General features: G+C 39.4%; 1 long non-coding RNA gene across 1 annotated transcript in view; it reads left to right on the top strand.

Moving 5' to 3' along the window:
• The window catches only part of LOC126764550 (uncharacterized), a 63,029-nt gene extending 58,648 nt beyond the window's left edge, over positions 1 to 4,381 (top strand). Inside the window, exon 3 of the long non-coding RNA XR_007668063.1 lies at positions 2,502 to 4,381. This is a non-coding gene — a long non-coding RNA (uncharacterized LOC126764550). The remainder of the gene's footprint in view (positions 1 to 2,501) is intronic.
• Positions 4,382 to 25,255: the final 20,874 nt, after the last annotated feature.

Genomic DNA, 25,255 nt, shown 5'->3' with positions numbered 1-25,255 from the left:
GCCAAATACTTTCCTCGGTGGCAAAACTTTTCGACACCGCAGGATGGCTTTCGCCAATAATGATTCAAGCAAAAATCCTCATTCAAGAATTGTGGCAAGATGGCACTGAATGGGATGAACAGGTAAAACCTGTACGTTTAATAAAATGGGTACAATTTGCTAACAATTTGCATACTATATCAGAAATTCGTATCCCTAGATGGGTAAATTTCACCGCTAACATTAACACAGAATTACACGGTTTCTGTGATGCCTCTGTAAAGGCTTATTGCGCATCAGTTTACGTACGCACACAGTACGATAACAAAATATCTGCACACATCTTGATAGCCAAAGTCAAAGTTGCACCTTTGAAGACACTCAGTCTGCCACGGCTTGAACTGAATGGTGCTCTTCTGTTAGCAAAATTAATTTCAATAGTTCAAACCCATCTGAAATTAACCGATCATAAAACACATCTTTGGTCAAACTCAGAAATAGTTTTAGCATGGTTAGAAAAACCACCCTATTGCTGGAAGACCTATGTATCTAACCGAGTATCCCAAATTTTAGACTTAGTTGGCCCAGCAAAATGGCAACATGTTGCAAGCGCGGATAACGGAGCGGATTTTGGGACAAGAGGTTGCAAACCACTGCACCTCACCAGCACTACACTCTGGTGGAATGGTCCAACATGGTTAACAGAATCACAAGAATTCTGGCCAAAGTCTACCGCTCGTAATATAATACCGCCGGAAAGTCGGAAGATTTAAAATTTTCATATCACTCCAGAAGAGGATGATATTCTCCACCGATTTTCTTCATTTTTTAGAGCACTAAGAGTAGTCGCTTACATGCACAAATTCACCCAAAGACTTAAACAAAAAATGAAAGGGATACCAAATGATCCTTGCGTACAACTAACGCATACCGATTTGCAACATGCCAAAGTTAGTCTCATTACCTACACCCAAACTCGCTATTTCAGTCGAGAGAAAGCAAAGTTGGTCGAAAGACGACCACTCGAAAAGGGAAGCTCTCTTCTTATCTTAAATCCATTCTTGGACGCTAAGGGATTAATAAGGGCAAATGGAAGATTAGCGAATTCCAGCCTCAGTAACAACGAACGGCATCCCATTATTATACCTAAGAAATCCCGTTTTACTCATTTATTCTTAATATACCTTCACCAACTTACACCACATGGTGAGCATCGCTTGATGCAGCAAATGGTCCGACAAGAATTTTATATACCGCGACTTAAGCCACAACTTAAAAAGACGATTTTTATGTGTAAACAATGTACCTTGTACAAACATAAAATGCGTACGCAGATCATGGCAGCTTTACCACCTGAATGCTGCAATTATGCTCTACCTTTTACTGGGGTTGATTTTGCTGGACTTTTTCAGATAAAGGCCTCGATGTTAAGATCTTCTTCCTTTAGAAAAGGGTATGTGGCTGTTTTTGTATGTTTTACGACGAAGGCAGTACACCTCGAGCTTTGCTCAGATCTCCCTCAAAGATTATGAGCGACAATGGAAAAAACTTTATCGGAGCTCAAAGAGCCACCGAGAAAGAGTTCATAAACTTTATGAAAGAAGTATCCCCTGAAATAGTTAAAGAATATGCACCCCAAGGGATCGATTGGCAGTTTATACCTCCATGTTCTCCACACATGGGTGGACTTTGGGAATCAGCAGTGAAAAGCTTTAAGTCCCATTTAAAGAAAACGGCTGGTAATCATAAATTCAATTATGAGGAGCTTACTACACTACTCACTCGTATCGAAGCCGTATTAAATTCAAGACCTATATCACCACTCTCGCAAAACCCCTCCGATTTCCCAGCTCTTACACCTGAACACTTTCTCAGAGGAGCTCCTCTTCTCGCCATCCCTGAGGTGAGGGAGACTCACTCACTTTAATAAACCGATGGGAAAGAATCAAGATTCTGCATCATGAATTCAGCCACAGATGGAAGGAGGACTATCTTAAAGATCTCCATAAGAGATATCGATGGAAAACGACCCAGAAGGAACCCAGTACAGGCGAATGCGTCATCATACAGGACGAATGCCTTCCCCCAACCGAATGGCGACTAGGTCGCATTGAAAAGGTACATCGGGGACGAGATGGTTATATAAGAGTAGTAGATGTACGAATACAAACTGGCCTACTAACTCGACCATTAGTGAAATTGTGTTTTCTTCCAAATACCGAAGAACCGATCACCGAAAAAAAGCGAACGCAAACGCATAAATAAAATCAACCAATAATTAATTAAAAATACACCGTTTTACAATCCGTACGTACAAACCAAAAACATAATGAACGCGATTAATAATAAACAACAAAATCCATATATAAATAATATATAATACATATAAATAAAAGTATCATATAAAGACATAAATACATATACCTATATATATATTGTATACACATATACATATATAATGAGTAGCATACTTCATACTACTAGCAAAACCATGTTTAATATACATATTCCTATTCCACTAGAAATGGACGTAGAAGAAACCCGCAATAACCCCCCGTCGGTGAGGTCCGCAACAAACCAACCACCCTACACACCCACCATCATCATTTTTCACCACTCAACCGATCAAAAAGGATTGTTTAGATCAGGGTGGAACACAATTCGTTTTACGCCGGTAATCTAAACACTTCGCCCTTTTTTTTTGATCGCCAACTCGTTCCCGTTGATCCGCCAATTTACAAGCGTTGAAAAGTTCTGGTCCAAATTTGGATTCCCCATCCTGTCGCGTGTGTGTGTGCAGGACGCAGGAGCATCAAGAGCATCAATAGTGGATAGTGAACAGTGTAATAAAAAAAAACCTAAAGAATTGTAAATATTTTGAAAATCTTGGAATTTGTATTGAAAAACTATTGAAGTTTCGGCCGCAAAGGGAAATACATACCTACAGTGACGAGCAATATTGTAACACGTTAAAGGCGCTTTTATTTCAACTAAGTATATTTCACCAGTTAGAGTTAAAACTCTATTTTTTTTGTTTGAAATGTTGTATGTGGACATCATATTTTACCTCTACTGTAAAAGTGCTAACATAAAACAACAATAAATTACTGTGAACAGCGAAATTTAAGAATAACTAAAATGTTACAGTTATGCACGCGTGTCATGTGATCTTTTATTACCGTTATTTTTTGCAATTGCGATAAGCACGCAGGAGTTTTTTAGTTGTTAAGTGATAATTGAGTTGTCAAGTAGCAAACGTGACCATGCAGCCAGAAAATACGCAGAAAATTTTAAAATTAATAATGGAGGAGCAATCTGTGCGTAAAATAGCAACAGAATGTAAAGTTAGCCATATGACAGTGCACAGGTTAAAACAAAAATATTTTAAAACCTCATCCAAGAAAAAGGGTGGTCGGCCCAGAAAAATTAACGACCGACAATGCCGCCATCTCGCCCAATTGGTCACTTCGAACAATGCGGTAACACCCGCGGCAGCTCTTAAAGTGCTAAATATCGAAGCAAGTGAGTGGACAGCGCGCCGTTCCTTAAAAAAAATTGGACTCAAAGCATCTGAAAAGAAAAAAAAAACCGATGTTGACAAAAAGACATGTGCAGCTGCGGCGCGATTTTGTTGCAAAACATGAGCATTGGACTGAAGAAGATTGGGATATGGTAAGTTTAAAACAAAAAATGTTGAAATTATAAAAATATTCACTTTATTTTTTATTTTAAAGGTAATATGGTCTGATGAAACAAAAATAAATCGTTATTAGTCTGATGGGCGTTCCTTACTATACACGGGACCCAAACACGATTAAACCAAACCATGTTTCCCAAACTGTAAAACATGGTGGCGGTTCAATCATTGTTTGGGGGTGTATCACCAAAAACGGTATAGGTCGTCTGGTACGCATTAATGGAATCATGCGTAAGGAGCAGTATCTGACCATTTTACAACAAAATTTGGCGATAGTCATCGAAAATTTGGGTCTTGCTGCTGAAAAAGTTATCTTTCAGCAAGACAATGACCCGAAGCACACGTCTCGCCTTGTACAAGATTGGATAAAACGTCAAAAATTTTCGACCCTTACATGGCCCCCTCAATCACCGGATATGAATCCAATCGAAAATTTGTGGAGTCATGTCAAGGCGCAGCTGGCGAAGTACCCTAATCCTAAGGGGGTAAATGAGTTGTGGGAGCGGAAGCAAGAAGTTTGGAATGCAATACCCCCCGATTTTGTATCGAAATATACACAAAGTATGCCCAACCGGTTGAACGCTTTAAAAAAAGCTAAGGGTTTTTTGACCAAATATTAACTTTTTGGTTATTATGTTTTAACATTACATCGAGTGCAAAACTGTAACATTGAGCTTTTTTTACTTTATTACTTTTAAACATATTGAATTGTTATTAAATTACCATGATTAGTTACTTTAATAAAGCTAAGGCTACAATTAATTGAAAACTAAAATTACATCATTAAAATCCTTCTTTATTTTTGTTTTCGACGTCATTTTAGAATGGATCACTGTGGGGTGTTACAGTATTGCTCGTCACTGTATATACAAATTGTTACACTTTTTTCCCACTAAAATTAGGAAATCTTTTATTTCACTTAATACACAAAGGGATATTTAACTAAAGGAAAAGTAAGTATACCCCGCAAACTACATAGAAACTAACTCCAACAAACAGTATCTCTTAGTAATTTTACTATGTTTTAATGTGATTTCTTGTGCTGTTTAAAAAGAAAACTGAATCAAAGGATAAGAAACAAAGAAGTTTCAGTTTTGTAGTCACTACAATCACGCGTTTCGTTCCTTTTAAAACCCCTCCGCGTAGGTATAAAATTCAGGGACTCATCTACCTAAGCTCTCCACTTTCTAGAATGTAAGATAAAGCTTTGCATGTAGGTTTAAGAAAGTAATTTAATAAAAGGATAAGAAATAAAGAAGTTTCAGTTTTGTAGTCACTACAATCACGCGCTTCGTTCCTTTTAAAACCCCTCCGCGTAGGTATAAAATATATTTTTAATAGGCATGAAATTTGTGAATATATTTATGAATAAACAATGAGCAACTTATTAGTGAATGTATTCATGAGCCTTTCAACTCATCTAATGGTATGCAACGAATAGCCCAAACAATTGTAAACAGAGAAGCAAGCCAAGTCAAGTGTGAGCGATAAGTGATTGTGAGAGATATTCACAATCATTACTACACAAGCAAGCCATGTGATTGTGAGAATATAATATTTTTAGTAAGAGCAAGTATGAGTGAACAATAAGGGTGATTCATGAATTTGAGAGTATAATCATAAGCCAAGTATTCACTTCAGATCACTGCTTCTCTGCCTCGCTGTATGTGTGTATGCCCTTGTTGACTGCCAAAGCACTTGGTGTTCTAACTCGCTCGTTCTGCTTCGCTACTACGTATGTGTGACGTTAACCGCTAATGCGCCTGTTGTGCGCTGCCCTCTTCCTATTGGTGAACACTGTTCACTGGCGCCGCTATTCTGCTTGCTTGCTGGTTTGCCGTTATCTTCTGGCGTTCCAAAGGTATAAATTCACGCTACCTCGGACTGCAGGTACAGTTCCTCGAAACTTTAGGAAGCCGTAACCCACACGTTCACCTTTGTGCCTTGCTGCACGTATGCCCGTTGATTCCTTATTCGAATCGTACATTTCCAAATTTTCACTTTTGGGCCATCCCGGACGAGTCCCCAATTGTAGAATTTCTGATTTTACGGAATTAAAATACTCTTTCATATTACGTATGGTTTGCTTTATTCACAATAAAATTCATATAAACGTATCACTTAGATTTATATTAGCCAAAAGTCACCAAATTAGTCGCCACGCTCAGCGTTACAATAAAGGAAAAGGAATATAATTAAAGTCACCAAATTCGCAGCGCATCCGCTACGCTGGATGTTGCAATTAACAAGGAAAGTCGCTTAAGGGGGGTGGGGGGGGGGGTTGTAAGGTTTGACAACTTTTTTTTCCATTTTTTTTAATTTTTTTTTTTCTGAACCATCAACATCTCAAGAATATTGTGTTAAAGTTTTAGGTCATTCGGAGAAAAACTAACGAAGTTACAGCAGGTAGAATAACGGTACCTCTAACTACCTGCGCTGAGTGTACAACCCTTTGAATCGATTTTCCCAAATATGTTATTTTTAAAGTCGGTGACCAGCCTACAGAAAAAACTTACCGCTTCGATCGTTTTGAAATTTTGTGCAAATATTCTACACATATATAGCTCTCGAATGACGTCGAATTTTTCCAAAAATTATAATTTCTAAGAATTTTACAATAACAAATAGGTCGATTTTTTTGTCTAAAATCGTCATTTTGGCTTGAAAATGGTACGAAAAATTTAAAAATTAAAAAAAACTTGACGTCAATTGAAAGATAAACTAATAAACTAAAGAAAGCATTTTGATTTTTTGATTTCAGATGATCCAGTGATACTGTAGGCTGGTCACCGCACAACAACTTTTTTTCGAAGTGCCTGCAGAGATCGACGGTAAATCCGTTATTCCTAGCTATTTTTCGATACAATTTTTTTTAAGTATCCTTCAAATGTTGTACTTTCATATTATAATAAGCAAAATAAACCTACAGCAATAATTTTTTCTAAAAAAATTCACGAAAAAAGGTCTTTTTTCGACGAAACAAATCTGGTTTTCGCACGAAAACTTGTGTTTCCGCCCAGGCAAAATCTGTCAAACGAAAAAACAGTTTTCGCTGAAAACTGCTTGAAAACTTACATTCTCTTGCAAAACCTTGGACGGTGTAGAAATTGCAGAATTTTCCTCTTGGTGCAACGGCACAATAACAAACACAGGCAGAAAATTATTTGCAATGGCTATAAATATGTCAGACCAAACCCCACGTTTATTTTTATATCGCCATATATCACTAGATTCTGCAATGGGTGCTCTCTTGGCATTGCATATTTCGGTATACATTTTTGCATTTTGTGTCATCGTGCAATTTTGCAAGAGCAAGAGAATGCCGCTATTGATAGTTGTCAGTGAAAACTCACCGAAAACACACATTGTCGGTCCGAACGACTTAGATTCCACAACATACAAATGTGTTTTCAAAATGTTTTCAATGTCGGTCCTTACCGCCTACAACTTCTACGTAATCCACAATTGGCATCCACTATTTGACATTCGAATAAGTGGTTGCCACTTATCTGTTAATTATAATGAATTATGAAATTAGGATATCAATTCGAATTACACATAAATGTATGTATATGAAGCTCTCAAATTTTCTGAAATAAAAATTGCAACTAATGGCAAAATTATAATCTATATTGTAAGCTTCCCAACCATAGATAACCAAATTTGTAAAACTACAGACATTAGAGGAAGTACTGGACCTCACGTTATCAACAGACACAGACAGTCTCGTTGTGAACGACTGGAGGGTGTCCGATGAGCCATCGATGTCGGATCACTCCTGGATACTCTTCAGCAGTCACGAAAAACTCAATACTGCTCCCAAATATCGAAACCTTAGAAGAACACCATTAGAAAAATTTACTAGAATATCAACAAAATGCCTTGAAAAAGGATACAATAAGAATATCAGTAATCCTTAAGAAGTCGAAAGAGAAATAGAGAAGATAAGAAAAATCTTAACAAAAAAGTTGTAGAGAATCCGCAATGCTAAATAAGGTGCTATTCAAAGAACACACAAATTCTTTTCAAATTAACGCGAAAGGAAATGCTTAGACCTCCTTTGAGGAAAAATCTCGGGAGGTACTTATTAAAACGCATTTCCCTGGGAGTCAGCAAACGGCAACAACGGAGGTTCAACCAAAACCAGTGGCAAACGCAGCGGACTACCTAGGCCTGATAGTGAACAAAGGGGAAATTAAATACGCCATAAATAGTTTCTCACTATTTAAAGTGACAGATCCAGACGGGATTATGCCCATAGTGCTGCAAAACCTGGAAGAACCAATGGTTAAAAGGCTTGCAAATATATACAAAACAAACATTCAAACATTCTTACATCCCAAGAAGTTAGAAAATAATTAAAGTGGTGTTCCTACCAAAGCCAGGCAGAAAAACACACGATAATGCTAAGGATTTTAGACCTATAAACCTCACATCCTTTAAACTGAAGGTATTAGAAAGGCTAACGGACTTACATACATATAAGAAAAACCATAGCGGATACGTTACCGAAGTCCCAACATGCATACATAAAGGGCCGATCAACCGAAACGTCCCTTCTCGATATGATAAGTGAAATTGAAAAAATTTTATATAGAGGGGCCCTTTAATAATATAGTAGAAGTAAGCGCGATTAATTCTCTGACACATGGCGGCTTAGACGACACGGTGTGCAGATGGACACAATCGATTCTATGGGTTGTAGCGCTGAACGAAATACTACTCCAACTAAACCATGGAGGGGTGAAAGCAGTAGCATATGTGGACGATATACCAAAGTGTTGTTGGTATCAGGCATGTTTCCTTCAACAGTCAGTGAGATTATGGAAAGAGCACTACGCAGGTTAAACCTATGGGCAAAGAACAATGGACTAGGTGTTAACCGTAATAAAACATAAATGATGCTATTCATAAGCAAAACCAAAATCCCCAAGTTTCAACTTCCCGTACTAAAAGGTACAACACTTTCTCTATCCCCTTCAGCTTAATATTTGTGGGTAGAGATTGACATCAAACTGTCCAGGAAAATAAATATAGAAAGAAGAATAAATAAAGCTTATATGGCCTACTACACTTGCAAGAGAATCTCAGCAAAAATTGGGACCTTAAACCTATTATAATCGTGTGGTTGTATACGGTTGTCATAAGACCTACTACTTATACTTACATATGGAACACCGGTATGGTAGAAACAATACAACATCAGAAAATTAAATGCAATACAAAGAGCAGCATGTTGGGGTGTTACTGGTGCAATCGCATAGACATCTTTATACACAAAATAGCAGCATGTTCAGCAATAAGAATAAAAGAATTGGGTGGTTGGAATCAGACGTTATTAAATCAGACTACATTGTCCCAATGCTAGATTTCAACAGATACTTCCAGGTGAGGATACCCTCTAGACGAGAATAGAGACGGAGCATAATAAGGGAGGAAGATACCCCCTCAGTCTTTACCGACGGGTTCAAAATGGTCTGCGGAGTAGGTATGGGAGTATATTCCGATGATCTGGACATTTCTCTCTCTATCCGTATACCGTGCTCGTCTAGCATCTTCCAAGCGGAAGTACTGAGCATAGAGAAGGCCTGCGAAGCTCTATTAAATAACTACGAGAAGGCATATAAAGCAGCAATATACACGGATATCCAGTCGGCTCTCCTGGCCTTGTCGTCGCCCATGTCTAATTCCAGCATAGTCCTTAACTGTAAGAAAGCACTGAGCTCAATTTATATAAAAACTCCAGCTAGACTTGATCTGGGTTCCCAGCCAAAGGAACATTTTCGGTTACGAAAAAGCAGATGAGTTGGCAAAGGCAAGAGCTTTCCTAAACGAACCTTAGGCAGAACTAATACCAAGACCGCTAGGATCGATCAGGAGAGAGCTCAATATAAAATTTCAACAAGTTACAAATAACATATGGAAAAATATAACAAAATGCAAAGAAATAGCGACTTATTAAATAGGTTTAGGAAAAGTATATGCAGACTAACTGCTACCATAACTGAGCCATTTGGAGAACATGCGTCCAAAATGGGTATGCTCTACAACAACATCTGCCGAGGCTGCGAAATAGTAGGGAATAAGGAAACAATTTTCCAATTTCTCTGTGAATGCCAAGCCCTATTGCATATCCGACAAAGAACACTTGGAATCCATCAAACAAAGCAAACCTTAAATGGATGTCTACAAAAAGCATATCGGACATTAGTAGCTTCGAAACCAAAAAATGGGTTGAATGAGAAGACGAAACGTGATAACAAAATAAAAATTGTGTTTTATTTATTTTAGGGGTTTTTTATCCGTATGAGTATGTCGGCTAATCGTAGAAAATGCAAAAATGTAAGCACTTCGAATAATTCTGCTAAAAAAACAAAAATGGCTTGTGGAAGATGAGAATGGAGCAATTTGGGAAAAAACGTCAGATAATAATTATTATATAAATGGTCCCTCTTACAAGAAATGTTCGAATTGCTCCACAAAACCATGGGCCCATGACCCAGTATATGCTGTAAAAGAGATGTTATCGTTATGTTCAATGTTTTCCAAACAAATTTTACTGCTATGTTGTTGTTGATGAAATGATGATTAAGTTTCGTGGTCAGTCAAAATTTAAAGCCAGAGAATAGGGCACGAAATTGCAGATGATGGTGGACTTAGCATCCTTTTATTCGTACAATCTTTATCCTTATACCGGGAAAGGTTCTGATAAGGGAGGTTTCTCAGATGAAGACCAGAGATGGCCTATGCCAACCCAAGTTGTTCTGCATACATACATATGAACCAAATTTTGAATCCAATCGAAATGTCCCTGCCTATAAATGGTATTCGTCTATCGAGTGCAGTAGGACAGTAAATTCAGTGGATCAGAAATATGCAGTTTATTCATGCAGTCGCCGCACATTGGGGTAAAATGTGTCGATTTTGGAGATTAATTCAAAAATCAAAATTCAAGGTACAAGTAAATTTTTGGTATCAAACAAAAGTAGATAAAATTCTACATCACTAACTGAACAAATATTTGGCAAAAAATTTACAGTTTTCTTGTAATATTCTCTGAAAATTGCAAGTTTATTTCTTTTTGTATGCGCACAGTGATATACGTGATTTTTTTTCATTTTTCGAAGTTTTTTATTTTCTTTAACTGGACAAATTCTTAGAAAATTGTAATAGAGCCTTCTTGTTCAGGTAATTTAGTAAATACAAAAAGATTTCATTTGTGTTTTTACGTGTCTCTAAGTATTTTAATTTTTTTTTGGGCGAAAGCCTTGAAATATTGGGATTTCGACCTTATATGCAGACATATAGTTGTGAGTTAAGCGGGGTAAAGCAAATCTTGTTTCATTCCTGTAATCTATGACTGTTGTAGTTTCTTTTTGTAAAAAAAAAAAGTTGCGCCAATACTGCGCACTTTCTCAGTATATGCATTTCTTTATGCGAACTGCCTGATCAAATATACACGAATACGTTACGATAAGCGGCAGTTTAAATGCATAAGAACATATTCCGATTAGTCTAAAATTCGCGTTTTACTTACATATGTATAATAATAAACATCATCACATACATTTTTGAAATAAAATTTTGATTTCTTACATTTTGTAATAATTAATTAATATGGCATAAGGTTCTTATCTAAGGTTTAGGGTATATGTAAAATCATGATAACCGACATTGTTTTTTCCCGCGCAATTTTTATTACTAATGTTTGTATGTCATGTGCAGTCGAGAGAAATAACAATAGTGATGTATATTTAACTAACATGGTAAAAGCGATACCGGCATTGACTACATTTAAAGAGGATAAAAATATTATTATCTTCCTTATAGGAACCAGTTCTAATGTAATTTGGGTTCCTCGTCAAAGTCTTTACGACATAATGAAAAACTCTGGCTGTGATAAATTTAATGAAAAATTTGAATTTTTAAAAGAGCAATTGAAAAAGCGTATTGAGCCATCTGATGAATTTATAAAAGAGTTTGATGATAGGATAAAAACCTTTATTAGTCAATTTAAAATTCGTTGGAGCAGAGCCAATAGGCATGAAGAGCGTTTCTTTAGAATAAACCAAAGTTGGCTGGATTCTTCGATAGGTTTCACCCATTCACAAGGAATGAAACGTGGCTGCAGAGAACTTTCATTTGAAGAATCAAATGAGAAAACGAAGCAAAAAAAGTAAATTTTTAAGAGATAGTGTGCCTTTGCCTTTATTAGCTTATGCTGCACAAATGAGTTTTAGAGCTTCAGGGCAAGTGAAAGCGTCAAAGATAGTGAAAGAGGTTGCAAGTTCACCATCGAGAGCGAAAAAATTTCATAAAAGTATTGCCAAATCATCACTATCACAGCAAATGTCCAAAGAAGACGCTTTATTTGTTTTGGTGGAAGCAAAGTTATCTCGACAACAGTACAATGTTATGAGGCAATCTGCTCCAGATAGGTTTCCTTGCTATTCATATGTCCAATCAGCAAAAAAAGGATTGTTATCCTAGACGTGAGAGAATGCATTTTTGCGAGATTTCAGCACAAGTAAGCTTGCAAGGCCTTTTAGACCATACCACTGAGCGTATAACTTTAGCCCAAAATAACGTAATTAAAACATTGAACGATGAGGAAATGACGAATTTATGCTTGTACACCAAGTGGGGATGCGATGGAAGCTCTGGACACAGGTCATATAAGCAAGCGTACCATAATCCGGGTGCAAATGATTCATCAGTTTTCATCACCTGTATTGTTCCAATCAGGTTGATTTGTGGAAGCAAAATTATGTGGCAAAATCCACGCCCAGCTTCTACCAGGTTCTGCAGGCCTTTTAAAATTGAATTTGTAAAAGAGTCCACAGCTGTTTCTAGAACTGAAAACGAAAGAGTTGGTATAGAAATACGAAATCTTGTTAATTTGGTTATACCTTATGGAAATAAATATTTGGAAGTTAAACACAATTTAATTTTATCTATGGTTGATGGAAAAGTATGCAACGCATTAACAGAAACAACATCTACACAAAAATGTTATTTATGTGGAGCTAGCTCGAAAGATTTTAATAAAATTGATGAAATGGTGAAGAAAGTTTTGAAAACAGAAAATTTACAGTTTGGGCTTTCAATACTTCATGGGTGGATTAGGTTCTTTGAATGTCTTCTCCACTTATCATATAAATTGTCTTTAAAAAAGTGGCAAGCTCGAACAGAAAGCGAGAAACTATTAGTTTCGGAAAATAAATTGGTCTGAGTGTTGACCAACCGAAATCTGGCCTTGGGAATTCTAACGATGGCAATACAGCTAGGCGTTTCTTTCAAAATCCCGAGATGTCAGCAGCAATTACTAAAGTTGACATAAATTTGATTAAAAAGATGCATACAATACTCGTAGTTGTTTCTAGTGGGCACGATATTGAGGTACAGAAGTTTCGTGACTACGCTTTAAATACAGCAAAATATTTCGTTGAATGTTATCCTTGGTATAACATGCCTCCAACACTTCACAAACCCCCCCCCAAAGTAATTGAATTTTTAAATAATATCATTTAATTCTACATAGTCATTTGAAAAATTGTAATTTGTTGTTTTCAAAGCAATCTTTCTGCCGACGATGTATGAATATGTAAAATAAATGAATACATTAGTCACTAACAGCGTTGCCGTTTTGATACAATTGTATCTTTTTTGATACTTTTTTTTCTAAATTTTGTGATTTGATACTTTTTTGTTCACAAACGGCCTATTTTGATACTTTTCTGCTGATAGAATTTAATTTTTTGAAACTATGAAAATGTTAAACTAAAAACAAACCTATTGTATCTGGATAGTATTAAAAAGTTGTGGGAATGTAGGCCAATTAAAAAACCCAGAAAAATATAAACTGCACAGAGACATTTTTTTTTAATTTGCTTCAAAGTAATGAGCTTGCCTTATAACTCTGTGGCTGCTGAACTGGATTTTTTTAGATTTAAGGGGAATTGTGAGTCGAAAATGGACTTCTTTTGAAAATTAGTTCTGAACTGAAAAGTCACCAATAAGGTTTCTATTATTTTTTTTACAGTTTATTGTTAATCATAATACAGGAAAAATAAAAACTCATTTATTATGACTTTCAGTTTTCGTTCCATGAGCAAACTGTTGTGAAATAAATTTAAATTTAAAAAAATTATGCTATTTGCAAAAAAATACTTGAGTGTCTTAACTAAAATGTCTATATTTTTAATAAAAACAACCAGAAAAAACTGGTCTGAATTAGATACACAACTTTACTTATTATTTGTTTTTCATTTGCTGAATTTAGAATGTGGAAAAGGTTAAACATCTTTTCTTCAGATTATATTTTCTTACTAAAATTTTGAATATATTTTCAGGAACTGGTTAAATCAAACAAAGAGATCCAAAACTTTTTTAGTGCATCGTTTTTTAAAGATTGGAGCAACAATCCCTATATCTGTCGCTTCAAGTGAACGCTCGTTTTCCTCACTTCGCAGGCTTAAAACACATTTAAGAAATAAAACTGGAGAAGCACGCCTGAACGGAATGGCTCTCTTGAATATCCATAGAGATATAGACGTGACGGAGGAAGAGATTTTAAATGTTATGGCCCAAAATAAAAGAAGATTAGACTTCAATTTGTGAATAAAATCATGAAACATTGTCTTTTTACCTAAAACCCCTCCCCCCAAATTTTTTTCCTGCGTTCGCCACTGACGATGATGATGAAGGCGATGATAAAAATTCAAGCGAAGACGACAATGATCATGAATATGATTATAGTGATGAAGAAACAGTTTATATATTTTAAATAAAATTTGAAGCTTAAAAAATTAAAAATTTAGAAAACCGATGTTCAGCATATTTTGTTTTTTAAGATATAAAAAAAACAATCAAAACACTGGAATTGCATTATTTTCTTACTTCTTTATGATTAATTAACTAAAAAAAATAACTTTTCCATAACTAGAAGACTTGTGGGAATTAATCTCCATTTTGAGCACAATTTACCCCACTGTGCGCCGTACTCGTGTCCTACATATTTGTAGTTAATATTTACAAGACAAAATTTTTTAAAACCAATTGTCGAAAAAATTTACAAATAAGTAGATATATGGTAAAAAAAATGAATTTGAATTTGTAGCGATTTCTCGTATACTTAAAATTGATATACATCTGATAAATTGGGCAGGGAACAGAAGAAATATCGTTATCTTTGCAATTATAAAAATAACTAACCTTTGCTTCACCTGCACCTTGACAAGTGTTTCGAATAAGTAACTTTACCGTTGCAAGATTTTTTGTTTTGTTTGGATAGAGAGATTTTCTCAGGTTTATTTCTTAATAAATACATATGCTATGTTTAAGTGAAATATATAAAGGGAATTCTCTTGCTCTTTCAAAACCCTTGCACGGTGCACGAATAGCAGAATTTTCCTTTTGGTGCAACGGCACATCAACAAACACACGCAGAAAATTATTTGCAAACGCTGTAAAATATGTCAGACCAAAACCCATGTTTATTTTCGTGCAATGACACGTAAAAAATTAATTGCAACCCTGTGCTAGATGTCTTTTTACTTAAATACATATTTTAGTGTTAAATTCTTGAGGAAGGTAAATTTTAAATAGATTTTATAATTTCTATTTAAACTATACAAAATTTTTACAGTTTTTTTTGTTAAGATGAATGCAGAAGGTGCGCCAATTCGCAATAGCCATGCACAATAGTCATTTACAATAAATTGACCGAATCAGCGAGATTCTGCAATGGGTGCTCTCGTGCCCTTGTGTATTTCGGTATAGGATTTTTGCAATCTGCAATCTTGCAAGAGAAAGAGAATCCCTCTATAGAATTCTTTATTCAGCTTCCACTATTTTTATGATTCAGTTTCTTTTTACTAGAAATCTTTATTTTCCAACCTCTTTAAATGAACTCGGAAAAGGATCGCAAAAATTAAATTTATATAGACACATTTAAAATTTGTTTGGATTGCTTTATGATGTAGGATCTTAAATTGTACATTTCAATTAAATAAAACGTTTGGTAAAAAAAGTACCTTCAGGGTTTTTTGTAATATAATGTGAGTAATGGAGATTCGGGGTGGTGTGATAAAGGGTATATATACTAACGTATATATGTTAATCAACCCGGTTTAAATTCCACTACGTATGGAAAACTCTTATCAGAGAGCAATTAATTATTTTAAAAATAAATTAACCAAGCAGGTCGAAACGGACCGAAGCACTCTAGAGGGAATACAACCGATAATGATTGTGTAAGGCACAATAATTAACTGCACACGAAGAGAACTGCATTGCTCTGAAAAAGAAGTCGAATTATTTTGAGAAAATACCTAAAAGGATGCAAAGATTATTATTTAAAGGACTGTCGGGATATGTCGACGTTAGGGGGCCGATTGCGTTTAAGAAAAAGTTACTTCGTTTAGTGTAAACATTTTAAATTTCTTATTTAAAATTTAATTGTATATATCGGGTGATTTTTTAAGATCTTGATAACTTTTTTAAAAAAAAAACGCATAAAATTTGCAAAATCTCATCGGTTCTTTATTTGAAACGTTAGATTGGTTCATGACATTTACTTTTTGAAGATAATTTCATTTAAATGTTGACCGCGGCTGCGTCTTATTTCGGCCGGAATAGCCCGAATTTCTTCGGAAATGTTGTCTTCCAAAGCTGGAATAGTTGCTGGCTTATTTCTGTAGACTTTAGACTTGACGTAGCCCCACAAAAAATAGTCTAAAGGCGTTAAATCGCATGATCTTGGTGGCCAACTGCCCATGCATCCCGAAAAATGCACTGTTTGGTGTGGTTTGTACGCTGGTGGAATCATTGGACCGTATTTTTTCAAAGATGCTGTTGGACGCAACGTTACGGTGAATGGCGATCGCTATCGTTCGATGCTAACAAACTTTTTGTTGCCAAAAATGGAAGAACTGAACTTGGTTGACATGTGGTTTCAACAAGATGGCGCTACATGCCACACAGCTCGCGATTCTATGGCCATTTTGAGGGAAAACTTCGGAGAACAATTCATCTCAAGAAATGGACCCGTAAGTTGGCCACCAAGATCATGCGATTTAACGCCTTTAGACTATTTTTTGTGGGGCTACGTCAAGTCTAAAGTCTACAGAAATAAGCCAGCAACTATTCCAGCTTTGGAAGACAACATTTCCGAAGAAATTCGGGCTATTCCCAAAGTTGCCCAAAATTGGACTTTCCGAATGGACCACCTAAGACGCAGCCGCGGTCAACATTTAAATGAAATTATCTTCAAAAAGTAAATGTCATGAACCAATCTAACGTTTCAAATAAAGAACCGATGAGATTTTGCAAATTTTATGCGTTTTTTTTTTAAAAAAAGTTATCAAGCTCTTAAAAAATCACCCGATATATAAAAATATATATGTGTGCGTGTGAATGTGTTACCAATAATGGTTAATTGTGTTATTTTGTAGATATTTGCATTTCTATGTTAATTTATTTAATTGTTGTAACCTGCTGTGGGTTATAATTCCTTTATATCCTGTGTTGATGTTTTTGATCGAAGTGCTGTTTCCTCTCCCGTATCTGTTCACTTTGTTGAAAACGTTTAACTTTCTGTGTTCACTTGTATTTTACTTGTAATGTGTACTTGTATAGTAATTCTCTCTCGGCTTCGTGTTGGCGGGATAATAAACTTTCGCTTAAGAAAAACGCGGGAAAAGTGTTTTTCGTTTCTCCTCTTTCGCCTGTTGAGTGAAGTTGGGGCGGTTGATATTTCTCTGCATTACGCCTCTATTACTTTATGTAGTTTGTGGGAGTAATGCAGAGGAGTATTTGTTTGAATTAAACATCCAGGTCCTCTTGCAAAATCTGCGAAATAATTGTGCATTAATAGAGTAACATATTGATTGAAAGATTTGAAATTAATTAGAGTAATTTTTAGAAGTATACTTAGGGCTATATAGTGCCAGTAAGGGTCCACCCAAATGCTACATTCTGCGCTACCACTGCACCATTGTCTGGTTTGAAGAGTCCACTTCTGATAATGTGTGTGTAGATATCCGCTCCAATCTCCAACATTAGCTCTTCATTGCTTTGGTATTGAGGGTCATCCAATGCTTCTTTAACAACTAAGTGTTCAAAGCGCATTTGGAAATCGTAACTTAAATCTCGCTCATAGGGTTTCTTTGGTAACTTGTGTGTAATGATTGCGTTACATTCCAAACAAAACTTCTTGTCATTATTTGAGCTGATTTTTATGCTACAAATACGATAAGTATTGAGATACGTGATTGGCAGTTTGAATTGTTTAACGAGTTCGGCCGCTATGTTCGTGACTTTAAGGGTAGGGTTTAAAATGGCTCGAACTTTATGCCATTCACCATCGCATCTCAAACGGATCTTCATTGGGGGTATAAGGGTCTCCTCAGCCAGGAAAGATGATAGTTGGGTCTCTATCGCAAGCGGTTTCTCAATACCATTTGCATCTTTGGTCGGGTATAACCTCGAATATCCGCGTAGGGATCAATGATGTTCCCATGACAAATGGAACATCGATTTTTGCTTGTACATTCTTATGTCTTGTGCGACTTGGCTAAGCCTTTAACGCAATAGTAGCGTTTGATTACTGCTTCATATTTTTTGCTTATGTTGTACAATGAGTACGTAGGGCAAGTGTAAGGTAACCCTATGCAAGATATTAATTATCATCTGTGCGGCATCACCGGCACATCAAAAGCAACACTCGATTTTCAACCGCCAAAGTGCACGCAGACTCTCGTGCGATGTATATAATCTGATTTTTTTTAACTAAACTCTGTGTTATTATAATTACTCATTTTTAATATACATTTAAATAAAATATCATCCTGTGAACATTAAAGCGTTCGAATATCTTAAAATACCCTTTCAAATCAGAAGTAGGATCACTTCACGCGTACAAAACGTCAAAATGTGTTGTAACGAAGCTTTTTTCTGCCCCTGCTTCTTACAAGTATAAATTGCTGAGGTATACTCGCCGTGTCCAGGGTTCGTTACAATAAATTTGTAGATACTGGGGCTCCTCTGCGAATCGTACTTTATTTCATTCAACTTATGTTAATATGTAAAATATAATGTACATATATTAATCTATGTTACAGAATTGTCTTCTGCGTTGTACTGTCGTCGCCCGAGGACGACGCTGTCAAGGTAACGGTGTGGCCCGTTAGGGCAATACCGTTTCCCGCTCTGTTGCTCTTCTGGGCGCTAGCCGACTTACTGCTCTGTACCGCGACGATCACGCGCGGCTACTTCTGCCGGCGCTCGCGTTGGCTTCGCTGACACTATCCTCTGATGTACGTTGACGCTCCCGTGTAGCCTTCCTTGTGTACACGTTGACACTCCTCTGTTACGACGACTACGTCCGGCTACTTCTGCCGACGCTCGTGTAGGCTTCAATAACGCTGCACTGTTATACCCTTTCCTTTTAATTACTTTGCCGCGTAAAGATCCCGGATCACGGAAGACTGCGTTAGAGACCGCGATGTTAAAGGTTGAGTTGGTCAGAGGATAAGCTCACTACCAAGCTCACCCTTAACAGACGGCGTTCACAAGTCAGGGTACCAAGACTAGCCAGAGGATAAACTCACTGCGTAGTCTGATGCCAAACGTGCGTACGCTGTCACAGTCCCGTGCTGACTCCCTGATCATCGATCACCTAACTCCCCAGCAAGCCTGTGCTGCGTGCTAAAACATTCGCAACATGTTGCGTTGGGATGGCGTGTGTTGCTGGGACGGCGTATGTTGCTGGCAGTGGCGTGGTTTTACCGCTGCGTATGCATGCTTGTTGTTGTTTTGTCTGCTTGTCTGATTTCTCCGTCTCCGTGGTATCCCGTTGTATTGCTTGCGTGGCGTGGTTTTACTGCTGCGTATGCGTTGTTGTTGTCATTTCATCTGCATGTCTGGTTTCTCGATCTTCTTGTGTTTCTAGAAGTGGCGTGGTTTTCCCGTTGTGTTGTGAACAATAGGGTGTGCCTTTATGGGTTGTGTGGGCTAAATTCTGTATAGATATTTAGTTCTCATACTCCCCTTCCCACTTCGGAGAGTTTTGCATTTCGTGCAAAATTCTATTCATTCCATTGTTAATCTACAATGGTTATTTAAATTAGAGAAAAAAAAAATTGCTAATTTACAATGTTGATTTGATAAAAAAAAAAAATCTAAGACTTACGCCTAAGAGTATATATACATTTGCGTTTACAATGGTCATTTGGTTTAGAGAAAAATTCTAAGACTTACGCCTATAAGTATATATATGTATATATATATTTTTGACTTATTTAATGTTTTTTTTTTCTTTTTCCCATTTAATTTCCATTCAAATTTCATTTCAATTGGGTTCAGTTAAAATTTTTTTTCAATTAATTGTAATTTTTTTTTTTTTTTTAATTTTTTTTTTTTTTTTTTTCCCTGTGGGGTTTTTTTCCATATAAATTTTTATAATAATACGATAGAAATACAATATTAAAACTTAATTAAAAAAAAAGGTGTAAAAGTAATGCAACGAAAAAAAAATTTTCCCCTTAGGGGTCCGAAATTGTCGTGGTTGTTGATGTGGCCTTCGTTTTGATGTGTACTCCCCACCGGTACATGACCACTTTGTACTTATCCGTGTTGAATTTTAGACGGTGCTTCCCCATGCCGTCTGAGAGGTCTTTGAGGCTTCTGCGGATTCTATCCGCGATTTCCGGGAAGGCCTCTAGTGCTGTCCCGTTTGCGTCGGCGGTGGAAATTTTTACACCTTCGGGTGGCAGCTCTACTTCCGCAGATGGTGGTGGGTGTATTATAAAGTTGGACGCGGGGGTGGCTTGGGTACGTTTAAAGGTGGCCAGTATCTGGGCTCGCTTTTCAGCTGCCGACTTCGCCGTGAAGGGTTCGGAGATGCATCCGAGCGCCCCTTCACCTCGTCCGACGTATCGCATGACCCGCTCCATGGTCTCCAGCACGTAGATACCGCAGTCGTCTGTGTTTTCTTGCTGAGGTACGTCTAGCAGCAGTTCACGGTACTCAAACTCTCCTTCTCCGCCTCTCTCCTTATACTCCCACTGGAGGAATTCGCGCCAGGCCGTGGTTGCGTGGGTGACCTTACCCCTCGTCCAGGAATCTGCTGCCCATATCTGGTGGGGATGGAAGCAGACCGTGTCCGTAACGTGGTGCGTGAGCTCGCGGTTGGAAAGGGCGAGGAGGTACCAGTGGTGGGCGGTGTTATGTGGCGCTAGTACTACCCTCTGTCCAAATACATCCACGTTGCGGATCCAGCGGTGAATACGGCGGAAGTTTTCGTCCCGTCTTCCTGGCTGATTCAGCTGCCAGACAACGAATGGGCTTAGGATTGTACCTTGTGGGCCAAATTCAGCTTCCAGGTGTTTTGCATACGCGTCGATGATTGTATCCGTGAGCCACGACCCGTCTTCCAGGGATTGTAGGTCTTCTTGGTATAGGCAGACTCCGCTCGGCCCCGCTGGGAAGATAAGTTGCGCCTTCTCGCTATCCGGTTGCGTTTCTTCGTCTTCGGAGGAAAGCTCGATCGCCGGCGATCTCCATGGGACGGTGGCGTCGTCGGAGGTAGACGCTTCGCTGCTGCTGATCCTGCCGACGATACATGGCGCCGCGTTCAGGTTGGCTTTTTGCGACGCTGCAGTCCAGGATGCTCTGCGGGTCGTGCATACGTGCGCTGCGATAGAGCGCCTCATGACGGTCTGTAGCTTACGAGTCTCTGCCGAAGCTGCCGTGACGTTGTGGTCGGTGGTGTGCGCAGTGGTGGCGGCATTGACCTGGTGCGATGTGGCGGCGTCGAATACGTTGGCCGCGCAAGTTTTGGCTCCGTGGCTCGCTGTTGTTACCCCTGTGTGCCGCGCCAGATGTTGCGTCGCTGCCTGCAATGCATCTGCGCGTGCCGATCTGGCACTTCTAGTGCCTGAAGTGCCCGCTGCCTCCAGGGTCTGTATTCTGGGGAGCTTTCTCTGCTCCTCCTCCATCCGTTCACGGAATCGCTTCGCGCTCCGTTCCCATTTATCTTGGTCACTCATGTTTAAACGTTGGGTAAAATTCTCCGGATGTCTTCTCTCGCTGACGGCTCACGGTCGAATGAATGTGATCTACTCGTCTGGTCGGTAGATAAGCTCGTTTAAGTGAGAAGGATTTATATTTTATTTTCATTTTTAAATTTGTAAATTTTTAAATTTTTATTATTTTTTTTTTTTTTTTTTACACTGCTGTGGAAGTGTTGTACAACTTCAATTCGCTGATGTTCACTGTTTTCTCCTTGTCGCTGTCAATCTTTCGAACATGTACGATAACTGGTGAAATGTATCTAAGGATTTTATAAGGACCGTCGTACTTCGGGGCTAACTTTGCGGCGAAACCGTCCGCGGCTTTAGAAAGGTGATGTTCCTTCGCGAGAACTAGCTCTCCGATCGCGGGGGTCCATTTTCTACGCCTCAGATTATAATGGCGGGCTTGGTCCGTAGACGCTCTCTCCATGTTTTGTCGAACGATTCGGAAGGCTTCCTGCATCCTGTTGTATTTCTCTTCAGCCGTCGTGGGCATCATACCTGTGCCGATATTAACTTCGTCGAAGAGGGCCTTTGGCAGTCGCGGTTCTCGTCCTTGTACGAGAAATGCCGGGCTATACCCTGTGGAGGCCGAGATGCTGGAATTTACTGCGAGCTCGATCTCTGGGAGAAAATCGTCCCATTGCTGGTGTCGAGATTTGCTGAGTTGTGCGATAATTCGTTTGATCGTACGGTTTACCCTTTCCGTGGGATTCTCTTGAGGGGTATAAGGTGCGGTGAATTGCTGGCGCACCCCTAATTCCTTTAGATAACGTTGCCATAGTGTACTAGTATATTGAACACCATTGTCCGAAATAAGAATCTTCGGAACACCAAATCTTGCGAGGATTCTTTCTCGAAATGCGCGACGAAGTCCTTCAGCTGTAGCGCGCCTCATGGGGACTAATTCAACCCACTTGCTGAAGCGGTCGAAAAACACCAGTAGCATTGTATTGCCATGGGTTGATCGCGGTAAGGGTCCGATAAAGTCGGTGCAAACTGTGGCAAACGGCTCTTGTGCCACCTGTGAAAGCATCTTCCCTGCTGGTCTCTGCTGTCCTTCCTTGTATTTCTGGCAGGACTCACACTGGCGTACGTACTGGCTAATGTCGCGGTACATTCCTGGCCAGTAATATCGATTGGCGACTCGGGCTACTGTCCGGCGTATGCCCATGTGTCCGGCACTAGGTATATCGTGGTTCTCTTGTAACACCCTTATGCGGAGGGGTTTAGGCACACATAACTTCCAGGGTACAGCCTCTTCATCCTGGGATCGACACGGAATGTGGCGATAAAGTTGGCCATCCTTTTCCATGTAATCCGCGTACTTCTCTGGATTTGCGCGAACTTCCTCTACTCGCTTTCGCCACCATTTACATTGTGGAGCCATCGTCGTCGCTTGCCTTATGGTCTCTAGCGGCTGTCGGGACAGTGCGTCTGCTACTTGGTTGAGTTTCCCTTTACGATACTCGATGTCGAAGGTATGCTGCTGTAATTCTAAAGCCCATCGTGCTATACGACCGGAAGGGCTTTCTATGGAATTCAGCCACTTCAATGACATATTGTCGGTTATCACCTTAAATCGATATCCCTCTAGGTAGGGTCTCATTTTCCGAATTCCCCAGACTATGGCGAGGCACTCCTTTTCGGTAGCTGAATAGTTTTTCTCCGCCTCGTTTAATTTTCGGCTGGCGTAGGCTATTACGCGTTCGCCTCCTTCCAGATTCTGTGTCAGCACAGCTCCAAGGCCGATGTTGCTAGCGTCCGTCTGCAACGTGAATGTCTGGCTGAAATCCGGACATGCCAGGACGGGAGCCTCCGTTAACTTTCGCTTGATGCTTTCAAATGCTGATTGTTGCTCAGAACCCCACTTCCAGTGTTTCCCTTTCTTCAAGAGTGCTGTGAGCGGCTGGCTCATGGTCGCGAAGTCGGGTACAAAGCGGCGATACCAGGAGGCTATCCCAAGATATTGACGTACTTCTTTCACGTTAGTTGGGGGCTTCAGTTCCTGGATTGCTGCAACTTTCTCGGGATCGGTGTGAATGCCTTTGTCACTGATCACATGACCTAAATATCGGAGTTCCTTCTTGAAAAATTCGCACTTTTCAGGGTTAATTCGAAGGTTGTTCTGCTGTAGTCTCTGCAGTACCTTTCGTAAATTTCTTATGTGTTCCTCGAATGTAGAGCCTATGACGATTATATCGTCAAGGTAGGCGAAGGCGTGTGGTTCCATCTCAGGGCCTATGACCTGGTCGAGTACTCTCTGGAACGTCGCTGGTGCCGAGTGTAAGCCGAATGGCATGACACGCCATTGAAATAGGCCACGCCCAGGTACGGTGAAGGCTGTATATGGGCGGCTGCCTCGCTCCAAAGGTATCTGCCAGTAGCCGTTCTTGAGGTCCAGACTACTAATGTACCTTGCTCTTCGTAACTTGTCAAGTATGTGTTGTATCCTAGGTAAGGGGTATGCGTCGGGTACAGATCGGGCGTTGAGTTGCCGATAATCCACGCATAAACGCCACTTACCGTTCTTCTTCCTGGCCAATACAATCGGCGCGCTGTGTGGGCTGTGAGACGGCTCGATACATCCCTTCGACAACAGCTCGTCGATCTCGTCGTTTATAATGGCCTGCATCGCTGGGTTCCTTGGAAAATATCGTTGCTTGATGGGCCGGTCGTCGGTCATAGTGATTTTATGCTCCGCCACGGTCGTTACTCCACTCATGCTTTCGAATTTTCGAAGTTCCTCGTCCAGGAAGTCACGTATGCGAGCTGCTTCGTTTCGCTGGTTGGCGGTCGATGAAGTCTCGAGTCGATTGACCCTCCTGCACTTAAGCTTACGTCTTCTTTTCCTCTTCCTTCTGCGTTTTAGCGGGCGTGTGTCTGGTGTTGTAAGGGTCACGTTGCTTACGGCTTCTGATGACATGGTGCGGGAGGCAGTTGATTTCTGACCATCTGATGCTTTCAGCACTACCTGATGACCTCCGCAGGATACTACAGCTCCCATGTTCCCCAGTGTATCCAATCCGAGTATGACGTCATCAATCGCTCCGGGCATCACGTGTAACACTGCCTTTAGCGATGTCTGTCCGAGTTGAATGTTGGTCTCCACGGCGTCAAAGATCTTGCTCGTGGTGCCATCGGCCATTTGTATTTCAAGAGCTACGGTCACCTTCTTACCATTCCTGGTTGCGTCCATATGTTCTGCAACTCGTGGTGATACGAAACTTTTCGAGGCGCCAGTGTCAATGACGGCTTCCGCCGGTTCTCCGCCAAGCATGATTAAAGCGTATAGTCGGCCTCGTTCCTGATGCAAAATTACTGGTGGTTCGGCGCTGAGTTCCGTGGGTCCGCCGCGCCTTGTCTTTGGCGAAACCCTTGGTCGTTTCCCTGTTGTTGACGACAACAATCTTTGGTTAGCACATCCGCTCTGCCACACTCCCTGCAAAATAACTTCTTGGGGTTACGGCATCTCCTAGCATAGTGACCTTCCTGGCCACATCTC

Source organism: Bactrocera neohumeralis, chromosome 2 (genome assembly GCF_024586455.1).
Source record: "Bactrocera neohumeralis isolate Rockhampton chromosome 2, APGP_CSIRO_Bneo_wtdbg2-racon-allhic-juicebox.fasta_v2, whole genome shotgun sequence".
Lineage (NCBI taxonomy): Eukaryota > Metazoa > Arthropoda > Insecta > Diptera > Tephritidae > Bactrocera > Bactrocera neohumeralis.
The sequence above is the reverse complement of the archived record's forward strand: the minus strand, read 5'-3'. Positions and strand labels throughout refer to the sequence as shown.